Source organism: Artibeus jamaicensis, unplaced genomic scaffold (genome assembly GCF_021234435.1).
Source record: "Artibeus jamaicensis isolate MK-2021 breed Jamaican fruit bat unplaced genomic scaffold, CSHL_Jam_final contig_1015, whole genome shotgun sequence".
In the NCBI taxonomy this organism is placed as follows: domain Eukaryota; kingdom Metazoa; phylum Chordata; class Mammalia; order Chiroptera; family Phyllostomidae; genus Artibeus; species Artibeus jamaicensis.
This window is the reverse complement of record NW_026521194.1, coordinates 17,718,712-17,739,579: the sequence shown is the minus strand read 5'-3', so window position 1 is coordinate 17,739,579 and position 20,868 is coordinate 17,718,712. Positions and strand designations below refer to the sequence as shown.

General features: G+C 39.7%; 1 pseudogene; it reads left to right on the top strand.

Annotated features, from left to right (window-relative positions):
- Nucleotides 1-267: 267 nt before the first annotated feature.
- Nucleotides 268-20,868, top strand: part of LOC119064319 (striatin-4-like) — a 37,626-nt pseudogene continuing 17,025 nt past the window's right edge.

Below are 20,868 nucleotides of genomic sequence, written 5' to 3'. Positions count from 1 at the left end.
GAGGAGGTAGAAGGCAGGATTCAGGGCCTGCACTTAGAATCCTATGGTGGTGATGGCTCTTTTTATGGATGTTAGTGCCATCATATCTGGTGCATGGTTTATATTTGTTTCTTTTGCTCTTCAAGTCCCTTCTATCACCTCCAATCTTCCAAAAAGCCCATTTCCCCCTTCTAGCCTCTGTGGAACTGTTGAGAGGAGACTAAAGGGCCAGTCAGTAAGGGCACTCTGGGGTCCTTTGCACCTCACCCCTCCCCTGAAGTCAGCGGCATGAAGAGCAGCATCGGGAAGGACAGGAGGCCCGAGTTCCAGGCACTGGTGGGCAGAGGAATGAGCCATGGCCAGTGCAGAGTTGGGAATGAATGGGGAGTAATCCTCCATAGCAAGAGGGGCTGCCAAATGGGTGGCTCCAAGGGGCTCTGAGACCATTAGCTTCTCCTCCAAATAGATTAAATAGAAGTTCCACCCCAGGTTGCTCACAGGAACCACCTGGAAGCTCTTAAAAGCTATCTGTGTCCCAATTCATAACAATTGAATCAGGATCCCTGGGGGTGGGGTCTGGCATCAGTTATATAAGAGTCTCCCAGATAATTCTGATATGCATTCAGCCTGAAACCATGGCCTAGGGAAGGTTATGAGGAGTGGGAGAAGCTGGCCTTGGGCAGTAAATATAGCCTATAAATCTCAACAGAAGCACTACAAAAAATTTCTTTGTATTAAAAAATCTGGGAGGAAACACAGTCAGTTCTTATAATGGTAGTCATGTTCCATAAAGTCTGGGAACCACTGAAGTTGCTAATATTGATGCATTGCTCCTAGGGGAAATATGTATCTCACATAGATTATAATCTTTAATCCTAAAAACATGCCATCCTGGTAGATTCTATCTTTTCTTTATTTTACAAATGAGAAGAGGGTCAATGGCATTACGTGATTTGCCTAAGACTATCCCAAGAACAGGTGTCGGGGTGGAGTTGAAACCCCACCCAGCTGATCTCCAGCTGGTACTTCTTGTACTACACCGAGAGCTGAAACAGGAAAGCTGGACACAAGTACAGGTCTGACGGGCCACTCAAAGTTATTCACTGCCATGTGCATGTCCACAAGTGTTCATTTTGGAGATACAAAGAAATTTTAGGGAGTAGGTGAATTTGTAAATATGGGATCCACTAATAATGATCAACTGTATATTTGACAGTAGTTGTATTTGGATAGAATTAAATGACCTATTCTTCCCTATATCTTTAGTCTTCTAAAATTCCTTTAATAAGTGTATGTTACTTTTATAGGGAAAAATGTGAAAAACAAACTAAAAACCTTTCCATAGCATTCCTCTGTCTATAGCCCTATTTTTTCTCGAAGTGTGGCCTTGACATTCTTATATCAGAATCAGTTTAAGTGATAATCAAAACGATGTGTTCCTGTTTTGCCCCTTCCAAAACTACTAACAAAAGGTCTCTAAGGAACCAAAAAATGTGCCATTGACAAATTTGCCCAGATTGTTCTTATGCACACTGGGAACATAAAAATTTCAGAAAAAAAATTTGCTCTTGCAGTCTCCAAAGAATTAAGATGAAATATAGGTATTTCAGGTAAAGTGGCTGAAAGAATTTACCACTCATAAACCATTGCTGAAAAAACTACTGAAGGTTATACTTTACTGTAAGAAAGGAATTAAACCGAGAAGAAACCACTGGGATACAGGGTGCAATGGTGAGCAAAACAATTAGTAAGCATATGGTAAATCTGCTTACTAATTGCCTATAGTAAACAAAACAAAGGGAAAGGAAGTTAAAATAAAGTGGAATTAAATTAACATAAAGGACAACCATAACATGGAGAAAGAAGATGTGTGATTAGTGTTGAAGCATTCTGAAATCTTTGTAGAGTTTGGGAGAAGAAAGGAGATTGTGGTTAAACTTTCAGGAGGGGTCATAAGCATGACTTAAGGATAACTACTAAGTGAATAAAAATATAAAGTGTAATTTTGAAATCAGTAAGAAAAAAAGAATTAAAAATGGGATAACCATAAAAGAAAGGAAAAAAGAAGACACAAGCAAAAATAGGAGAAAATAATAGATCAAGCAAAGTGAAAATGGGAGCAACAGGACAGAAGTGGAAAAGAGGCTCCACTGTCAGCTCTGAAATTTGAGTTTACTGTACTCACGTGCTGGTTACTTAGCCTGTTATGGTTTCATAGCTGTTGGCAGAAGACACAAGATTCCTGTGTGAGATACAAAGGACTGTGATACAGCCTGGTAAGTAGCATAAGTATCAATCAGCCTATTCAAGTCAGTTTCCTTGTTTTCTAAACCCCATGACAGTGACACAAAGAGCTGAGGTGGATGTTTGAAACTGCGGTGAGTTGTGTTACAGGAAAGAAACACTAGCTTGGGAACCTGTTGTTTAACAGCAAGCACTAAGCAAGTCTGCTGTTTGTCCCAGTGAGAGAGAAATTGTGGTTTTTTTTTCTAAAAGTTGCTTGCTGAAAACATAACTCTAAGAAATAGTCTTGGTAAATATCATTCAAAGCCTTGCATTTGTGGCACATCAAGCACTAAATGTAGGAGCACAGGAGACGGTCAGAGGAGTATCTCTCAAAACACATAAGTGAGAGTCTGTGAGTACATTGGTTTGGGGAGGAGGAAAGGGAGTAAGGAAGGAGCAGGGAGAAGTAATTTAAAGCCCCATTGCTAAGGACCTTGTATGGCCACTAGGGATGTTACAACAAAATTACAATAGACTGAGTGGCTGAAACATTTATTTTGCACAGTTCTGAAGGCTGGGAAGTCCAAGATAAAGATGCTATCAGGGTTTATATAGCATCTTAATAAAGAAAATACAGTTTTAGAGAAGGGACAAGACAAAGGAAAGGGATTTTGAACTTCTAGGGGGTAGCAAATTGTGAAAATGTAAATATATGGGGAAACTAATGGAACATAAAGGTGGTTTCAGCAAGGTTTGTTATGTATGGCTCTCTGGTGACATCTCTGGGATGAGAAGAATCTAGAGTTGTCCCCAGTGATTAAGAATCACCCTCCCTTTCTTGGTAGAGAGATAGAGGGTAGAGAGTCTTTTTTGTGTCTGTCTCTTCTCAGTTTTTTTCAGTTCAAATAATCCTTATGCTGGAATGGTGCATTTTGGGGTGCCATACTCTGAACCCCTTCAACTAGTACATCTATTTATTAGGTTCATTTTAAAACATACATGAGAATGACTTAAAAAGAATGAGATAAACTATATAAATATATATTCAATATTAATTGTATATTTTTTTATTTTTTCCCTATATTGTCCCAAATTTTTCAATGGACCCCTGGTGCATAGAACTCAGTTGGGAGACCATTGGGGTGTAGCATTGATATCTATGGAAGTGTATTCATGACATCATAATTTATTTTCTCTGATCTACTTACCAAACAGAAATGTTCAGTGAACATCCTTGGGCAGATATCCTTGCTGAATTGTTTGACTGTGTTTGTAGTAGTGATGTTGAGTCAAACTGTATGTGCATTTCACATTTTGGTGAATATTCTAAAACTGCCCTGCAAAAAGGACTGCACCAATTCCCCTTTCAAATCACAGTCTATAAAAGTCTCTTTTTCCCAACTTCCTGCAAAATTAGGTATCAATCTTTAAAATTGTGTCCAAGCTAATAGGTGAGGAATAATATATTGTGGTATCAGGGAGCATTTCTGTAATTATAATTAAGTTCAAACATTTTAAATTAGATTTAAGTCTCTGAATTACTTAAATCCAATTTATATGCCATGCCAATTTTTCCTGCTTTTTGGGGACATATATCTAAAAGTTTTGTGTCAATTAAGAAAATTAGCCCTTTATCATATACTCTGAGTTGCCCTTTGTTTGTTGAATTGTTTGTGGCCATTCAGAAGTGTTTAACTTAAAGAAAAAAGTAAAATTGAATTATATGGAGTGAAGAAAGCTAAGATGGTGGCCTATGCAAACATAGCTTGCCTCCTCACACAACCACGTCAAAATTACATCTAAACTATAGAACAACCATTATTCATAACTGCTAGAAATTGAGCTGAATGGAAGGGTTACAACTACGGAATTAAAGATGAAACCACATCAAGACTGGTAGGAGGGACAGGGAGATAGAACAGGCTTGTCCCTCACCCATGTGTGGTGGATAAAAATTGGGAAGGATATCTTTGGAGAGGGGGGTCACAGCTGCACAACACATTCCCCAGCCTAGGAATCCAGTAACAGGAAGATTAAGTCCCCATAATTTATGGCTGTAAAAACCAGCAAGGATCGAGGCTGTGGAAGACAGCAACTGCTGGATTCCCAGGCAGTTCCTCTTAAAGGGCCCACAGACTTACTCAGACTCACTTTCAGCTACAGCACTGGGGCAGCAGTTTGAAAGGCACCACCAGATGCATACGAGGAGAAACTGAAGTGTCTGGCATCAGGACGAGAGCAAGGAGACAGCTTTTTCCCAGACAGAAATGCTGGCAGAGGCCATTGTTCCTTTTCTGAACCCACCCCAAAAGAACTGGCAGGCAGGCGCAATAACTGAGACTCCATTAACCTGGCTCACACTGTTTGTCCCACCCTGGTGATTCTCTGAGGCCATGTCCCACCCAACTTTTAGGCCAGCCCAAGCTGTTCCCAGTCACTTTTCTAAACAAATGGCTTATCTTGGCTCATGCTTAAGATTTTCCATCTCAAAAAAGCAGCATCTAGCCTCAGCAAGCCTCCTACCTCTTGTTAAGAGGCTCCAGGCCTGCAAGTAGCAGCAGCTAGCCTTGGTTCACAGCTTGAACTCACTCGGGCACCTACAAGCCCAGCCCAAGTAGCAGCCATCTGCAGATTGCTTATGCCAGATGGCCTCAGACAGAACACAGGCAGTGGCTGACCTGGGCCTGTACCTTCTGGGAAGCCCCAGAGCCTGCACCCCAAGTGGGCAGCTACAGACCATGTCAGCACCACTACCCAACCACCTCCACAAGAGACACACCCAAGGGGTGAACTCAGCAAGCACCAGAGTCCTGCCAAAGTAAGTTCTGCTCTGTGGAGTGGACTCCTGCACAGCCAATCCTCCACAGAGATTGGAGGTTGGTAGTCTGAGGCCACAGCCAGTCCTTGAAGCTGATCAGCCTGAGAAAATCCTTCTCATTGACCTGCTAAGAGCAATCAATGTTCAACGACAAGAGGAAGGTGGATATAGTCCACACCATGGGCACATCTCGAGTACCCAGCTTAGGTGACAGGGGATGCTGTGCCACGAGACCCTACAGAACACCTACTATGTTAGGACACTTTACCTAATACATATCAGCTCTACCTAATACATAGATACAAATACAGGGAGGCTGCAAAAAAGGAGACAAACAAAAGTGGCCCAAATAAAAAAACAGAAAAAAACTCCAGAAAAAGAACTAAACAAAGTAGAGACAAGCAATCTACTAGATTCAGAGTTCAAAACACTGGTTATAAGAATGTTTAGTGAACTTATGGGAAGAGCAGATGAACTCAGAGTGAACTTCAACAGCATAAAAAAGGACATGGAAACCATAAAAAAGAACTAGTCAGAAATGAAGGATACACTAACTAAAATAAAGAACATTTTATAGGGAATCAATGGCAGAGTGGATAAAGCTGAGAATCAAATCAGCAATTTGGAATATAAGGAATCAAAGTACACCCAATGAGAACTGCAAAAAGAAAAAAAGAATAAAAAAAATGAGGATAGTGTAAGGAGCCTCTGGGACAACATCAAGCATACCAACATTCTCATCATGGGGGTGCCAGAAAAGAGAAGACAGAGAGAGTGAGCAAGAAACTGGAAACAGATTTTAAAAATAATGACAGAAAACTTTTCTACTTTGGTGAAGGAAATAGACATACAAATCCAGGAAGTGCAGAGAGTCCCAAACAAGATGAACCCAAAGAGGCCCATACCAAGGCACATCATACTTAAAATGTCAAAGGCTGAAGACAAAGTGAGAATCTTAAGCATCAAGAGAAAAGCAGTTAGGTACTTACAGGGGAATTCTCATAAGGCTGTTAGTTGACTTCTTGAAAGAAACTTTGCAGGCTAGAAGAAATTGGCAAGAAATATTCAAAGTGATAAAAAGCAAGGAACTATAGCCAAGACTACTCTACCCAGCAAAGCTATCATTTAGAATCAAAGGGCAGATAAAGAGCTTCCCAAGTAAGAAATAACTAAAGGAGGTCATTATCACCAAATCATTATTATATAAAAAATTTTAATTATTTATTTATTTATCTTTAGAAGTGAAGGGAAGGAGAGAGGGAGGGAAATATCAATGTATGGTTGCTTCTCGTGCCTCCCCTGCTGGAAATTGGCCCCTGCTGGGAACTGGCCTGCAACCCAGGCATGTGCCCTGACTGGGAATCGAACCTCGATCCTTTGGTTCACAGGCCTGTGCTCAATGTAATGAATTACACCAGCCAGGGCTTATTATATGAAATTTTAATGGAACTTATTTAAGAAATGAAGATAAAAAATATGAACAATAAAATGGCAATAAATACATATATATCAACCATTGAATCTAAAAAACAAAATAAGCAAACAAGCAGAACAGAGACAGACTCATAGATACAGAGGACATTCTGATGGTTGCTAGTACAGAGAAGGGTGAGTGGGATGGGTGAAAAAGGTGAAGGGATAAGGAAGTACCAATTGATGGTTACAGAATAGTCATGGGGATGTAAAATACAGCATAGGAAATAGAGTAGCCAAGGAACATATATACATTGTCCATGGACATTGACAATGGTGTGAGGATTGCCTGAGGGATTAGGGGGATTGTCTAAAGTGGGCAAAGGGGGAAAATTGGGACAACTGTAATAGCATAATCAGTAAGATATAATTTAATAAAAATAGAAAGTATAGTCAAATCCATTGCTTTTCTGTAGGTATTTATACCTGGAGCAGCATGAGGAAGGTGGTAGCCCCAGCACCCACTTCCTTGAATGAGAGATGAGAAGCTAGAGTGCAGAGAGGAGATTTTAAGGTTTGGTTTCTTTTGCCTTGGTTTCTTCAACTGAAAGTGTGCAATAATAATTCTGCCTATTTTATAGATGAGGAAAAAAAAGTGAGCTAATATATCTAAAGCACTTGGAACATTATCTGGCACAGAATATGTACCTAAAAATATTAGCTATTATTATTAATCTTTTTTGCACTGTACCAGGTGGGTTTTTTTCTTTCTATCACCTCATCTCTATTTTCTAAGATCCTTTTTCTTTCAGTATGCATCCACCAATTGCTGAGAAGCCTTTCCTGATTTCACCAGGTCCTAAAATTTGGGGCTGATTTAAGTCTGTCCTTCCATATTCTGGACCTTTCTTATTCCCTGCTAAACCAATCATATTATATGTTATTAATAGGCATTGATAACTTCGTGTCATCCTTCTCAGATGACATTTGCATTTTAACAAGAATTTTCAAGGCCTTGACTCAAAGGAGTGAGTAATGTGGTTATTTTAGGTATCCTGGCAGAGAAACGGTCCTTGAGCTGGGAGAGCTCTCCTAAACTCTAAATTTATATCAAGCCAGCAGCTGCCTACACTGCTCACTCAGAATGTAGTGTGGGGGTTGTATTGGTGATCAGGGAGTGATTTAAATCAATTAACCAATATTCTTGTCACTTGTTATATGCCAGGAATTATGTTAGGTAATGTGGGCAAGACTAGAAAGGTGAAATTTATAATCTAGTTGAAGAGATCAAGATGTAGAAAAATGAAAAAGAGAGTTATTCTCATTGCTTAGGTCAAACTAGACTTGAGAATGTTGCCTATTGGTCAACATACGAGGTCTTCAGGGTTAGGTCCTAGGTAACCAGGAGGAAGATTACCTACAAAGTTGCTCTTAAGATCATTTTTCCATAGAGTCAAAGCATGAACTACTGCTTGGCAATGAAGCTGGCTCTGTAGTGAGAACCACTGAAGGGGAGGATACTGCATTGAGTTATGCATCAACTGGATGAAGCATTAACAGAGACAGAGAGCCTGGGACAAGGACTGCGGCACAGGGCAAGTAAAGGTGTGGGAATCATGTAACCTAGTGGAGGACTTCTCTCACATGAGTTCTGGCATGCCTTGCTGAGGCAGAAATGGGTCTTAGAGGAACCAAACTGATACTGAAGAACTAATAACGTTTCCTTGTTTGTAAAATGAGGAATGTTGAAACACAAGCACTGAAGTCTTTCTCAGCTCTGGTGGTCTATAAGTTCATCATTCTAGGACCAGACAAAAGGCAGTAATAGGTAGTGTTCAAATATGCCATATAGACTGTGTTTCCACTCAGAGTTCTTTCATTCATTTGCAGTGAAATCATCCAATTCTCTTACCCTATCACTTGAATGTGTTAAGACAATGTGTAGATTCCTTGGTTCTTCAAAACTGAAGTGGTCTCCTTTACAAATTCCTGCAAGGTAGGAGAAAGGAGAAAAAACAAATTTAGCCCAATTTTGTAATTTAAGTAGTCTTTTTATCATTAACTTTTTGGCTTTTATTCCTGGTCAATCAGTTATCAGAGCACATATCCCCAATATTTGATGTAGGGGGTCCTTTTTATTCATCCTGGCTCCCAAGTCTTGTATGCAAGTACAGCTTCCTACCATGGGGGATGAGTAGCTGCTACTGCACCAAGAGATGAAATTGACTGAAACTGGCCACAATTTACTGTCCAAGTTTCCCCCTGGAAGTTGTAAACCTTTAGTAGACTCCAGAGTTCCAAAAATATTACATCAGACAGGTCTTGCCAGTGTGATTGTTGTCTAGGTGAGGAAACTGATTCCTGATGCTTCTTGCTCTGTCATGTTCCCGGAATCCTCTGTCCTCTTAAGAATTACTCAAATTTCGCCCTGGCTGGTGTAGCTCAGTGGATTGAGCGCGGGCCTGGGAACCAAGCAACCACGGTTCGATTCCCAGTCAGGGCACATGCCTGGGTTGCAGGCCAGTTCTCTCCCTCTCTCCTTCCTTTCCCCTCTAAAGATAAATAAATAAAATCTTAAAAAAAAAAAGAATTACTCAAATTTGGGATTCACAAAAGGAGATGATTGGAAGGCCATAACATGTGGAAGGACTGATCCTTAAGAGTGCATCATCAATGTTTACTTCAGTTGGCAATGGCTTTCTGTTGCTATGTTCATTCCTAAGTATTTATTAAGTATTTATTAAGATATATGAAACATTGCCATTAGATTTTTCTTTTGTTAGATTTTTTTCTTGTATCATCATATTGATCAGTCTTCTCAAATTCTTTTTCCATTGGGAATTAAAAATAAATGGAGTCAACGGGCTGCCATAAAAGATGTTTGGGATGTGACAATACAGCTCATGAATCACTGGTTGAATTGTTTTGGAAAAGATTTATGGTAATTTAGGGTAGAAAATGGTATAGAGATTTAAGCTGCTATTTGATTCATCACCACTTGGGAGAACTGGCCAGGGCTCTGGCCCATAAGGCTAAGAGAGAGTGAAGGCTCCCAACTTAAATTTCTGATGAATTTTCTTTTTCTTCACACATCTTTTTATGTATTTATTTTTTTAAAGTTTTTTAAAGGTTTTATTTATTTATCTTAGAGGGGAAAGGAAGGAGAGAGGGAGAGAAATATCAATGTATGGTTGCCTTTCGTGCGTCCCCTGCTGGGAACTGGCCTGCAGGGAACTGGCCTGCAACCCAGGCATGTGCCCTGACTGGGAATTGAACCGCGATTGTCTGGTTCGCAGGCCTGCACTCATTCCACTGAGCTATACCAGCCAGGGCTTTAAAAAGTTTATTAAAAAATATATTTGATTGATTATGGCATTACAGTTGTCCCATTTTTTGTGATGAATTTATAGTCAGAGATGTAAATAAAGCTGCAAACAGTAGTGCCATGCTGAGATGCAAGGGGTCGCAAGGCAGGCTCTGGGGACAGCCACAGCTAAAAAGAGCTGGAAGCATGACTTCTGTGATCTCACTTCTTCTAGGTAGCAGTCAGAATCTTGGACTAAGCTGGGTGTTGTGAGTATATTGAGTAGAATTAGACAGTATCACCCAGTTAATCTCCTTCAAAACCATTTGAGCTATCACCTTCCTTTGCTCTGTCTTCATGCCCTTGCTCAATTGTCCTTAGAAGGCCAAGTTGTTGCAATCAGGCTAGCTGTACAAAGGGCAGGTAGAACACCTGGTGTATCCTTTACCAATTTCACTACCTGACAGTTTGCTGGCTGACTCCACATTTTCTGAACTGCTGAACTATCTGCACTGTGTAATCAGAAATCCTGAAGTATTCCTATAGAGAAAGACCTTGGATAACAGTTGGTCAACTTCCAGGAAAAGCAAGACTTGAGAAAGACCAGTCCTTGACCCTGTGTATCCATAGGTAGTGATAGTTAACCGAGCAAACCTAGGAGTTTGCTAGTTTTCTCCTGGAAACACAGCTGCAGTCCCTGAACCCTTGATTCTTAATATTGTGCCGAGAGTGAGGCCACCTGTCCCTATATTTGAATTCTTTTTTTCTCAAAGAGCTGAGTGATTGCCTGGAACAGCTGTGGGTATTTGTGTTTTATTTTTATAAGCCCTGAGCAACTGAGTGAAAAGCAAAGCCAATTATGTCATTGAGTTCTTCAATATGTATGAATAAAATAGCAGAAAACTAAGTTAGCCATGGCAAATACAAGATTTACATAGAAGAAGAAATCCTGAATTTTACTGGGTAATCAGTGAACAAAAGAGGCAAAACGTTTGGTGCGGGGGGCAAAAGACTATTTTTATTTTGTGTATGTTCATTTAGATAAATTATCTGTAGACAAGATCTTTTTAAATCTTACAAATACTGACTTTATCAATATAAGATGGCGGAGGAAGCATCGTGGAAGACATGCCACATGCAAGTCTAGCAAAGAGAGTTAGGCTTTTATGTGCAGCGCCCCCTACAGCTGTGTTTGTTCCTTGGGGTGTTTAAAATAACTTTACCTTTTCTTTTTTAATTCTATGGAGTTTAAATATTACCGTAAAGTTCAGTTGAAAAGTTCGTTGTAGCATCATAGCATTAAGTCAAGAATTTGGATAGCCAACGCCAGAGAGAGAGTCTTCAGGTCAGTGTAAAGGAGAAGGCAGTCTTATTCTGTATGCAGAGCATCTTATTTGGAGCTACAAGTCTCTTGGATCCACCACTACATTTTTAGTGGTGGTGGTGATGGTGACATGTTGGGATGTTAGGTGAGATTTCTAATCTTAATATGAAAACTCATAGAATTCTTCTACCTAAAAAATTGTTGCATATTTGGGTAATTTTTGTGTGCTTGCTCTCTTTTCAAAAAGATTTTATTTACTTATTTTTAGAGAGAGGGGAAGGGAGGAAGAAACAGAGGGAGAAAAATAGCAAGGTGCAGTTGCCTCTTAGGTGTCCCCCAGTGGGGACCTGGCCTGCAACACAAACATATGCTCTGACTGGGACTCGAACTGGCGACCTTCTGGTTTACAGCCTGTGCTCAATCCACTGAGCCATATCGGCCAGGGCTCATCTTTGCTCTCTTTTCGTTTCTTATTTTCCTTCTTATTTTAAGGTGAAGTGAGTTGGTCTCACTTGTGATTTTTTTCTTTATTATAAAAATGCTACTTAATTATTGTTTTTAAAACTTCAGAAAATACAGAAAAACTGAAAATAAGAAAAATCCTATTCTGAAGAGCAAGCATTGCTAGTATCTCTGTGAGTTCCAGCTCAGGTCAGTGTGTATGTGTGTGTTTGGTTTCATAAATGAGACCGTATTGTATGTATAGTTTTGTATTCTTAAAAAAATTAAGTCACAAGCTTTCTCCAATGTTATTAAAAATTCTGTGAGCAATTGTATCTCTCTCTCTTTTACTTCTCCTTCCCTTTCTTTCCATTCTCTTCTTTAAAAAGTATTCAATGTTACTTTTTTCTTCTTTCTTTCTTTTCAAAAGGCCATTAAGGAGAAGTTTGCTTCTGGACAAGGCAGAACAGGGACTGGATTTTCCCTATAGCCTATGAGGAGATGACATCCAAGGAGGCACAGTGGTTAGCGTTCGTGGGGAGATGGAGAGGTGTTGGTTAAAGGCTATAAACTTCCAGTTACCAGATAAAAAGGATTCAAGGATACAATATTCAGCATGGTGGCTATTGTTAATACTGTATTATATACCTGAAATTTGCTAAGAGAGTAGATCTTAAGTGTTCTTTCCACCCACATACATAACATTGTAATTATGTGAGGTGATGAAGGTGTTAACTAATCTTATTGTGGTAATCATTTCATAATATGTATGTTATTAAATCATCACTTTGTATACCTTAAATTTGTATATGTTATATGTCAATTATATCCCAATAAAGTTGAAAAATATGTAAATAAATAAATAAATGAGAAAACTAGAGAAGTCATACTTAGAGTAGAAAGTCAGTTATTAAATGTAGAACTGATGATGTTAGAAAAATCTGCATTTGGCAAGAATCAGAGTAATGATTAACATTCATGAATGTCACAACTAGTGGGTAAAAGTGAGGTGAAGAATGAGATTTTCCATAGTGAAATGATCTTTCCACAAAATGTTTATTGATTACAGAAGGGGAGAGACTTACTTTATGCTTTTAGTGACCTGGCAAACACGGTCTTAACCATGTAAAGTCAATATCACTGGTAACAGGACTTTTTTTAGAGATGAGATGGATCGTCTACCAGAGTTGGTTCTGGTGCTGAGACTGATGATCACACACACGAAGAGGACAGGAAAAGGTTTACTACGCACATTTGGGGGTCCAGTAGGGCAGGCTCACAAGTGTGGCTTCAGAAAACAGGTAGAATGACTGGTTTGGGTTTCTATTTTGTTTGGGGGCTGGGGCATCTGGTGATGGTTCACAGGCCAAGGCCAGGGCTTGTGTGGTTTGAACTTCTCACCTGCACCAAAGTAGTGACCATCTGGGCTTTCTTGTTAGCTTGCCCAGATATAGGGCAGGAGAAGAGATAGAAATGACTTGAAAGTTGTCAGCAGTCAAACGTCAAAATGGAATCTCATTCTTTATTCCATGGCCAATTGATGTCGTGTTCTATCCAATAAGTGCAAAGAGAAGTACATGTCTGTGATATTCAAGCCCAAAATACATTGCCTGGGCCTAATCATCAGAAACATCACTCAAACCTACTGCATAGAAAAGCATGAGCACAGTAGGCCTCAGGAAAAAAAAGACCTGTCCTCAGAAAGCCCTGTTCGCAAGACTGGCCCTGGTCAGCATTTGGAATCTTGGATTTTGTTGAGTTTTGGAGTGTTCCCACTACTCGAACTGATAAGAGAGGTTCACTGTGCCTAAACTCTTTGTACCGGGATATGGTTCACACTGAATACCTGCTTTTCTTCTTGGAGTCCGGAATTTTGATCCCTGCTAGGCAAGGTTGCGCTCTGTGACCAACCTCCAATAAAAGTTTTGAGTCTGTAATAATCTTCCCTGGTAGACGCAACTTCACATGTGTTATGGACTCATATATCCCTAGTTGGACAAACAAGGCTGGGGTTTCTGCGTGATGGGTCTTAAAAGAGTTCCGTGTACCAACCTTATCACTTTTCATTAAGTTTAGAACTGTTTCAAAATAAAATATTTTAAAAAATTCTGAAAACATATTTGTATTGGCTGCATGATCTTCAAATTAATGAATCTTCCATAGTTTCCTTAGCTAGTGGCTCTCAATCAGTAATATGAGAATCACTTGGAGTTTAAAAAATATATACATGCCCAGATCCTACTCCCAGAGGTTTTGTCTCAGCCGTTCTAAACGAGGCCAAGACATCATTATTATAAAAATGAAATTCCCAAGTGATTCTAATGTAGAATCAGGAATGAGGAACAGTTGGCTAAGAAATCTATGGCAGTAAACAATCTTTTAATATTGACTATTTACGTTGTTTCTACCCATAATATTTTAATAAGAATTTTGTACATAAAACTTTCTACTTATTTTGTAGCATGCTCTTAGCATCAATTCCAGAAGTCAAGGGATATGGAGTTCTTTTAAGGTTCCTACTGATATTTTTTCAAATTGTTTTCAAAAGGAAATTGTCCAGTGTCTCTTCAACTGTATGCAAATACATCCTTTTAACATTTTACACATCTTTGTTAACATGATATATAAAAGACGTGACCTTGTTTTAATTTTTATTTCTTTGATTTTTAGAGGCTGAACTATTGCCAATTTTTGTTACCCATTTGTGTTTCCTCTTTTGAAAATAATCTTTGTACCCTTAGCTACTGGAGTGACGGTCTTTCTGGTAGTTTTATATAAGTGCTTTATCATTTTAGTTGCAGTATTTCCCCAGCTTGTGGTTTGCCTTTCCATTTTGGTCATTTTACTCTTTTAAGAAAAAGAACATTTTCTTAGGAATCAGAAAATATGCTGTTGCAGCAAGAATAATTGCCAAATTCAAGGCTTGCTCTATATCTGGGAGGAGTTCCTGAGACAGAAGAGGAAGAAAATACTCCAAGCTTGAACTAAGGGGCCCTGTGTTTTGTGTTCTCGAGGTTATCCGGGGGGTGAGGAACATGCATCAAGCCCATTGTGGTTTATTTTATTCTTAATCACGGGACTAGATTAGCCCTGTTTTGAGGACTATAGTAGACTAAATGACACAGGCAGGCTAGAGCTATTTTTCTCCTTGGTCATAGAATAGTTGAAAAACAAGATACTAAATCGTAACATGGTCCTGAAAATAAAAAACTTGCTCAGAAAGTGAATTCGCATAAGAAGTGCCGTCTGGGTTGGCAAAAACACAGGAATAAGCAGATTGTACTGTCTATTATTGAGAAAGATATGCTGGGCTAGCTGCAGTCATAATCACCGCAGTATTTGGTGTCTCGGGACAAGAACCCATCAAATAATAATGTTACTTCAGAAAATGCTATGGAAACATCCGCAGAGAATCAGGATTGCTCACAGACCTGAAAAATCTGGGAGAGCCTGCAGAAACCTATTCGCCCCATCCAGGTCAGTAGAAGGCTTCGGCCACGTGGGGGAGCTCAAATCTCACTTCCCTTGGCTGTTACTACACCCCCAAGGGGGTTAGCCACAGACCTTGGGATTGGTCAAGTCCAAGAACACAGTTTAGGGCACAGTGCTAGGGCCTGGAACTTTCTCTGTGTTGAAGAAAAGGTTAAACCTGGAGGCAAAATTTATTTTTGGCTCACTGTCTTGTAGGGTTTTCTCTTTAGGAAAACTGGTTTCCCACATAGTTGGATTGATGAAAGAAGCTTCTACTTAGATGGAGGTGCCTGCTACCCCCCAGAAGGTCTTGACCTCCAGAAGGGAGGTGGTGGATGGTTTCTAGAAACTAAGAAAAGCTTTTCTTTCCTTCCTTGCTTTAACTGCAATTTGATTGGAATTGTCTCTTCTCTCCATCAGAGCCAAACAACAAGCATAACTGCAGGCCAGGCAACATCCTTTGGGTAATGAGACAGAACTGATTGTAATGGGTTAGGAATTAGTTCCAAGGGCAAAGAAAGGCTCATCTCAAAACAGAGCATCTCCGCAGAGAATTTTGGACTGTTGTTGCCGGCATTTGTGGACTGGAGAGTATATTCACAATCCAAGGGATTTGTTTTTCTTTTTTGTTCCTCTTTCTCCTCCTGGCGGAGATCAATTCTGATAATGGTATGGATTTTGGAGCCGAAGTGTCCAGTAAACCAGAGCTATCAAATCCATCACTATATAGATGGAGAAGGGTGGAAGTCATCTCTCCTTGTTACCTCCCTCTCTCTCTTCCTTCCTCCCCTCCTTCAAGCTAGAAAATGCATGAAAGAAGGCTTCCTTCCCTTCTCCCTCCTTCTTCCCTCTGTTCCTTTTTTTCTTCCATTGTTCTGTCCTTCCTTCCCTCCTTTTATTCATTCATTCTTCTTTTTCTTTTGGAGGTGGTTCCAGGTAGGATACACCAGTAACTGCTTTCCCTATTTTAAATTAATTTTTAGTTATGTAAGTGATTCCTGAATACATTCTCTTGCCGAAACACCAGACACTTACAGCTAAAGCTGCCACCAAGCCCTCTTGGGGCATTGTCCCACTACCCCCCACCCCAGTGCCATATTCCAGGCATTGTCACAGGCTAATTAAAGGAGGAGCTGCAGCCAGATTGCCTAGGCTCCAATTTAAGTCTACCACTTAACTGCCTGTGCAACTTTAGGTAAGTCACTTAACCTGTCTGTACCTAAATGTCCTTATCTGGAAAATGAAAACGTTATTAATACCTACCTCAAAGGGCAGCTTTAAGTATTAAATGTAATAATATATGCAAAACACTTAAAATTATATCACACTTAGTGAGTATTGGATGAATGTTAGCTATTGGGTTGGCCAAAAAGTCCATTTAGTTTTTTCCATAAAATAAAATACACAGTTTTCATTTTCACCAATAATTTTCTGATTGGATTGGATTGGATCGATTTGGATATTCTGAGTATGTCAGCCAGCTCTCTCGCACTATTGGCTTCTAGTGGGTAGAGGTGAAGGGTGCTGCTGAACATCTTCCAATGCATAAGACAGCCCCACAGCAAAGAATTATCTGGCCAAAATGTCAGTAGGACCAAGAAACTTTGCAAGCACCTTCTAACACATTCAATCAATAAAAGAACCTTCTTCATACACTGCAAAATCTTTTTTAAACATTTCAGTCACTTTTTTACCTTTCTTGACATAATAAAGCATAACATGCCAAAAATATTGCATGTTTTCTTCCATTTTCAATATGCAAATGGCTACACAAAAATCTACCAATTTTGATAAGCTTTTTAAAAAAATGAATGCTCATATGACAGCTGTCACAATACAATCTAACAAAATTGTTGTGAATGAAGTTAAAGACAACTAAGCACTACCATAGCCATCTTATGGGAAAAACCAAATGAACTTTTTGGCAAACACAATCCTATTATCCCACTTCTTGCTTGTGGTATGTGCTTCTTCCCAGTTTCCAGAGCTAACAACCACTATTATGAGTTTTCAGAATGTCGTTTTAGTATTGTTTGTGTGTAAGTTTGGGCATGTGTTTGACAAGATGCTTTAATGTCATGCATACAATTCTTCAACTTGCCTATTTCAATTAGTGATGATGTTTTGAGATTTACCCATGTGAACACAAGTAGATCTAACATACTCCTCTTAGCTGCTATACCATACATAACAGGGATCTGAATTTCTTTAGCTACTTCCTCACTGACAGACACTAAAATGTTACTAATTTTCGTCTGTTGTGAGCGGCGCAGTATGGAACCTCCCCATGTGTGTCTGTGCCATAGTGTGCACACATACCAGAGTTTCACATAGCTCTGTACGTGCAGCTGCTGGGTGGTAGGGGACGTGCACACTGCGGGAGCCAACCCACACTTCCACCCGCAATGTCTGAGAGGACTCAAAACCTCGCAAAAGCTCATTAATAAAATTGGACAGTTTTTTCAGTCTAATGGAGAGAAATATTATGTCATGATTGTTTAATTTGGATTGCCATGGTTTCTAGTGAGACTGAGCATCTTTTCATATGTTTATTAGCTATTTGCATTTTCTCTTCTGGAAATCATCTGTTCACAGCCTCTGTTCTCATTTTGATTATGCTGTTAGTCTTTTTTCTTATAACTCTGTAAAATAATCTTTTGTCAAATATGTGGCAAATATTTTCTCTTAATCAGTTTTGCTTCTCTTTTAGCTTTGTCCCTGGAGTCCTGGATAACACAGGCCTAAGTCTGGATGTAGCCAAACTCATTTGACGAACCTTTTTCCATGTGTTTTGTTTGTTTGCCATTTTGCTTTTAGCATCTTACTTAAGAAAGCCTCTTCCCCATGAGATGTTAACATATCCATATATGTAAGGATACACATCTATACCTATAAGTATTTTTTTTTCTAATGGACCCTTTCTATACAGAGGTGCGTCATTTTCTTGGAAAATATAAAGGCCTATGGTGCCAGGACATTCAGATTCTAGATACCATGTTGTGTTGAGAAGCTGGAGCTGGTGTGTTGAATTAAAAATATGCAGATTATGAACTGCAGGGCGAGGGGGCACAAGGCACGAACACAGGGCTGGCAGGTAGCTCCTTCAGCTCCTTGGAGCTCCCGCTGCGGGGAACTGAAACCATGGGTCCTTTTGATTGAAGGTGCAGTTTCAATCCACCCCACAAAGGAGATAGTCACAAGATTTGTCACTTATAGACTTTTAGAAACAGGGTACTCCAACCTTGTGTAGTGAGCTGGGAAGGGCGATCCTCTGTCCTAGGGAAGAGAGAGCGGGGGCCAGCAGCTCTTACCTACATGGTGGTCAGGGTAGTGGTCACTGAGTTTTCAGGGCCTTCACTCTAAGTAGTTGTTTCAAAAAGTGCCCGAGGAGAAACAAAGCAGGGACTTATGGCGGGAATCCTAAACTCAAGTCTTCATCTAAATGCCCAGTCTCTGAATGTGAGCAGGGCTATCATATTGTAAAATGCCCAGCAGCAACTCAGAAAACAAAAGTTGTTTTTCCCATCACACATCTTTTCTCAAGGGCAGAGGAAAACTGTAAGAAGAAGGATTCAAAATCTTTTATGGGATCAGAAAAATATTGCCTGGGCTTTGAAAGTGGCAAGTCTGGAACTTGGAGAGGAATAGTGGTAGCTTTCAAAATACTTTTTGTCTGAAGATCAAGTGGACAGCAAGCATACTGGGAAGGATGGCACCAGTCTGACAACCAGTGTGAGCCTCCATATTGTAGAGGAGGAATGGAACTAGCTTAGGAGCAGGTGGAAGTTTGGAAAAAGACATCTGACTCTACCTGCAAGAAATGGGAATGCTTCAGGGGGACATGGAAATTGTACACAGCAGTAAGGCATTAGGTTGTGCTGCTGCAGAAAAAGAGGTAGAGAGAGAACAGTATTTCTTCTGTTGGCCTAAAGAAGGCTAAAAAACATGTGGGAGAAGACATACTGATTTCGTTCTGAATTTGAGGTCATGGGGGTTGATGGCATGGATGGGCTCTGTAAAAAAACCATATGGATTATTCTGGCAATGTTTTTTTCTTCTTTTCTTCCTCTTTAGAATATGTCTGTGTTTCTTACAGTAAATATGCATGTGAGCATTATTCATTCCTCAGCCAATACTCCCGCTGCCTTTGGTTGGATAATTTCTATGTTTTTGGAAGCAGGGCCATGCTTTGGCCAAACTCTAATGTTCTTCAACTTCTGACTCCTGATCTATAGACTTATCTGTAGTCACACTCTATTTTCTTTCCAGACTTATCCATCCAATAGTACTGTGAGTGTATCCTTTATCATTTTCCCTCTGCTCCAAACTTAAAAGGCAGTTATAGAAAAAGAAAACCCAAAACAAACAATAGCTAAACATTTTTATGGGCTAGAAATGGAAACATTCAGCAGTAAGCTGGGACTGCAGCATAGGCCTGCTGGGCTAAAGGTACAGAAATAGGCAGAGTTAAGAGTGCGACTCCTTCAAGGGAATGACACCCACATGTGGTGGGGCGGCAGTGCCAGCCTCACACTGTAAGACCAAAGGCTAGGTGGGCCTGCCTTGACCATGAAACGAGTTAAAACAGCTCTGATCTTTTCTTGAAGCCCTGACTTTATAAAGCAGAGTCCCTGCAAGGACAGGAGGAAGTAGAGCAAGCCCAGCAACAGGGCCTGTTAGGCTCAGTAACTACATCTAAAATAGGCCTGTCACTCTGTGCTTGGAACTCTCCCTCCATGGTAGGACCAGGTTATGGTCTTGGGTGGTGGGTCTCCCTGGAGGCTCAATGGAGGCAAGTGCAAAAGTTAGACATGGAAAGGAGTGATCACAGGGAAAGAAAACAAGCTAAGACAAAGCAACAAAGAGTAATGCCACCCAAGATGAGTCTATCAACCCAAATATAAATTCACCATTAAGAAAACTACTTATAGCTCTGGCTGGTGTGATTCAGTGGATTGAGTGCAGGCCCATGAACTGAAGGGTCATGGGCTTGATTCCCAGTCAGGGCACACAGCTGGGTTGCAGGCTGGGTCCCCAATGAGGGTGTGTGCGAGAATCAACCATACATTGATATTTCCCCCCTCTCTTTCTCCCTCCCTTCCCCTCTTTCTAGAAATAAATAAAAATTTTAAAAAACTATGCTAAAAAAAAAAACTACCCCTAAAATTTATCAATCAGATGGATTCATGCATAATGAAATGCAAAAAATTAGGAACATATCAAGTGATTTTAAAATGTTATGTTCCAGATCTTCAAAAAGATAGAGAACCAGAAATTACAAAATAGAAATAGGCAGAAATGATAGACTACAAAAAAAGACATTGTGTGAATTAAAATAAAGTAAATGAAACAAAAAACTTAATAATGTAAATACTGTATTGAACCCAGTAAAAACACCAGTGAACTGCAACTAAATAATATTACATTTTTCCTCTTCTTCTGATGGTCTTGAACATGAAGGTGCTCTTTAGATCAATCCCTGTTTCTCACCTCTTTCCCTTTGTTACTCTGTGTTGTTCCTATACAGCTTGTTTTTTATGCTTCAATTTCTTCCTATAGACTAAGACATGAAAATATTAGTAACAAGAATAATTGTGCAATTATATATAAGTGCACCATGGTAGATGATGACCATAATAGCTTTTTTATTGGATAGTTCGCTAGAATAGTAAAGCTGTTTTCAGCCAATACAATGCATTACTCTTGGTACAACCTGGATTCCAAAGTCTCTTCTGACTTTCTGCAACAACCACTGAATAAGCTGAAGAGGCTCCAGGTATTCATATGACATAAATCATACTTACAGAACTATTCTGACAAGCTTGCTTCTTTTTACCAATGTATTCCCTTCATAAAATTGATTGTAAATTTTGAAAATTGCTTACAAAACTC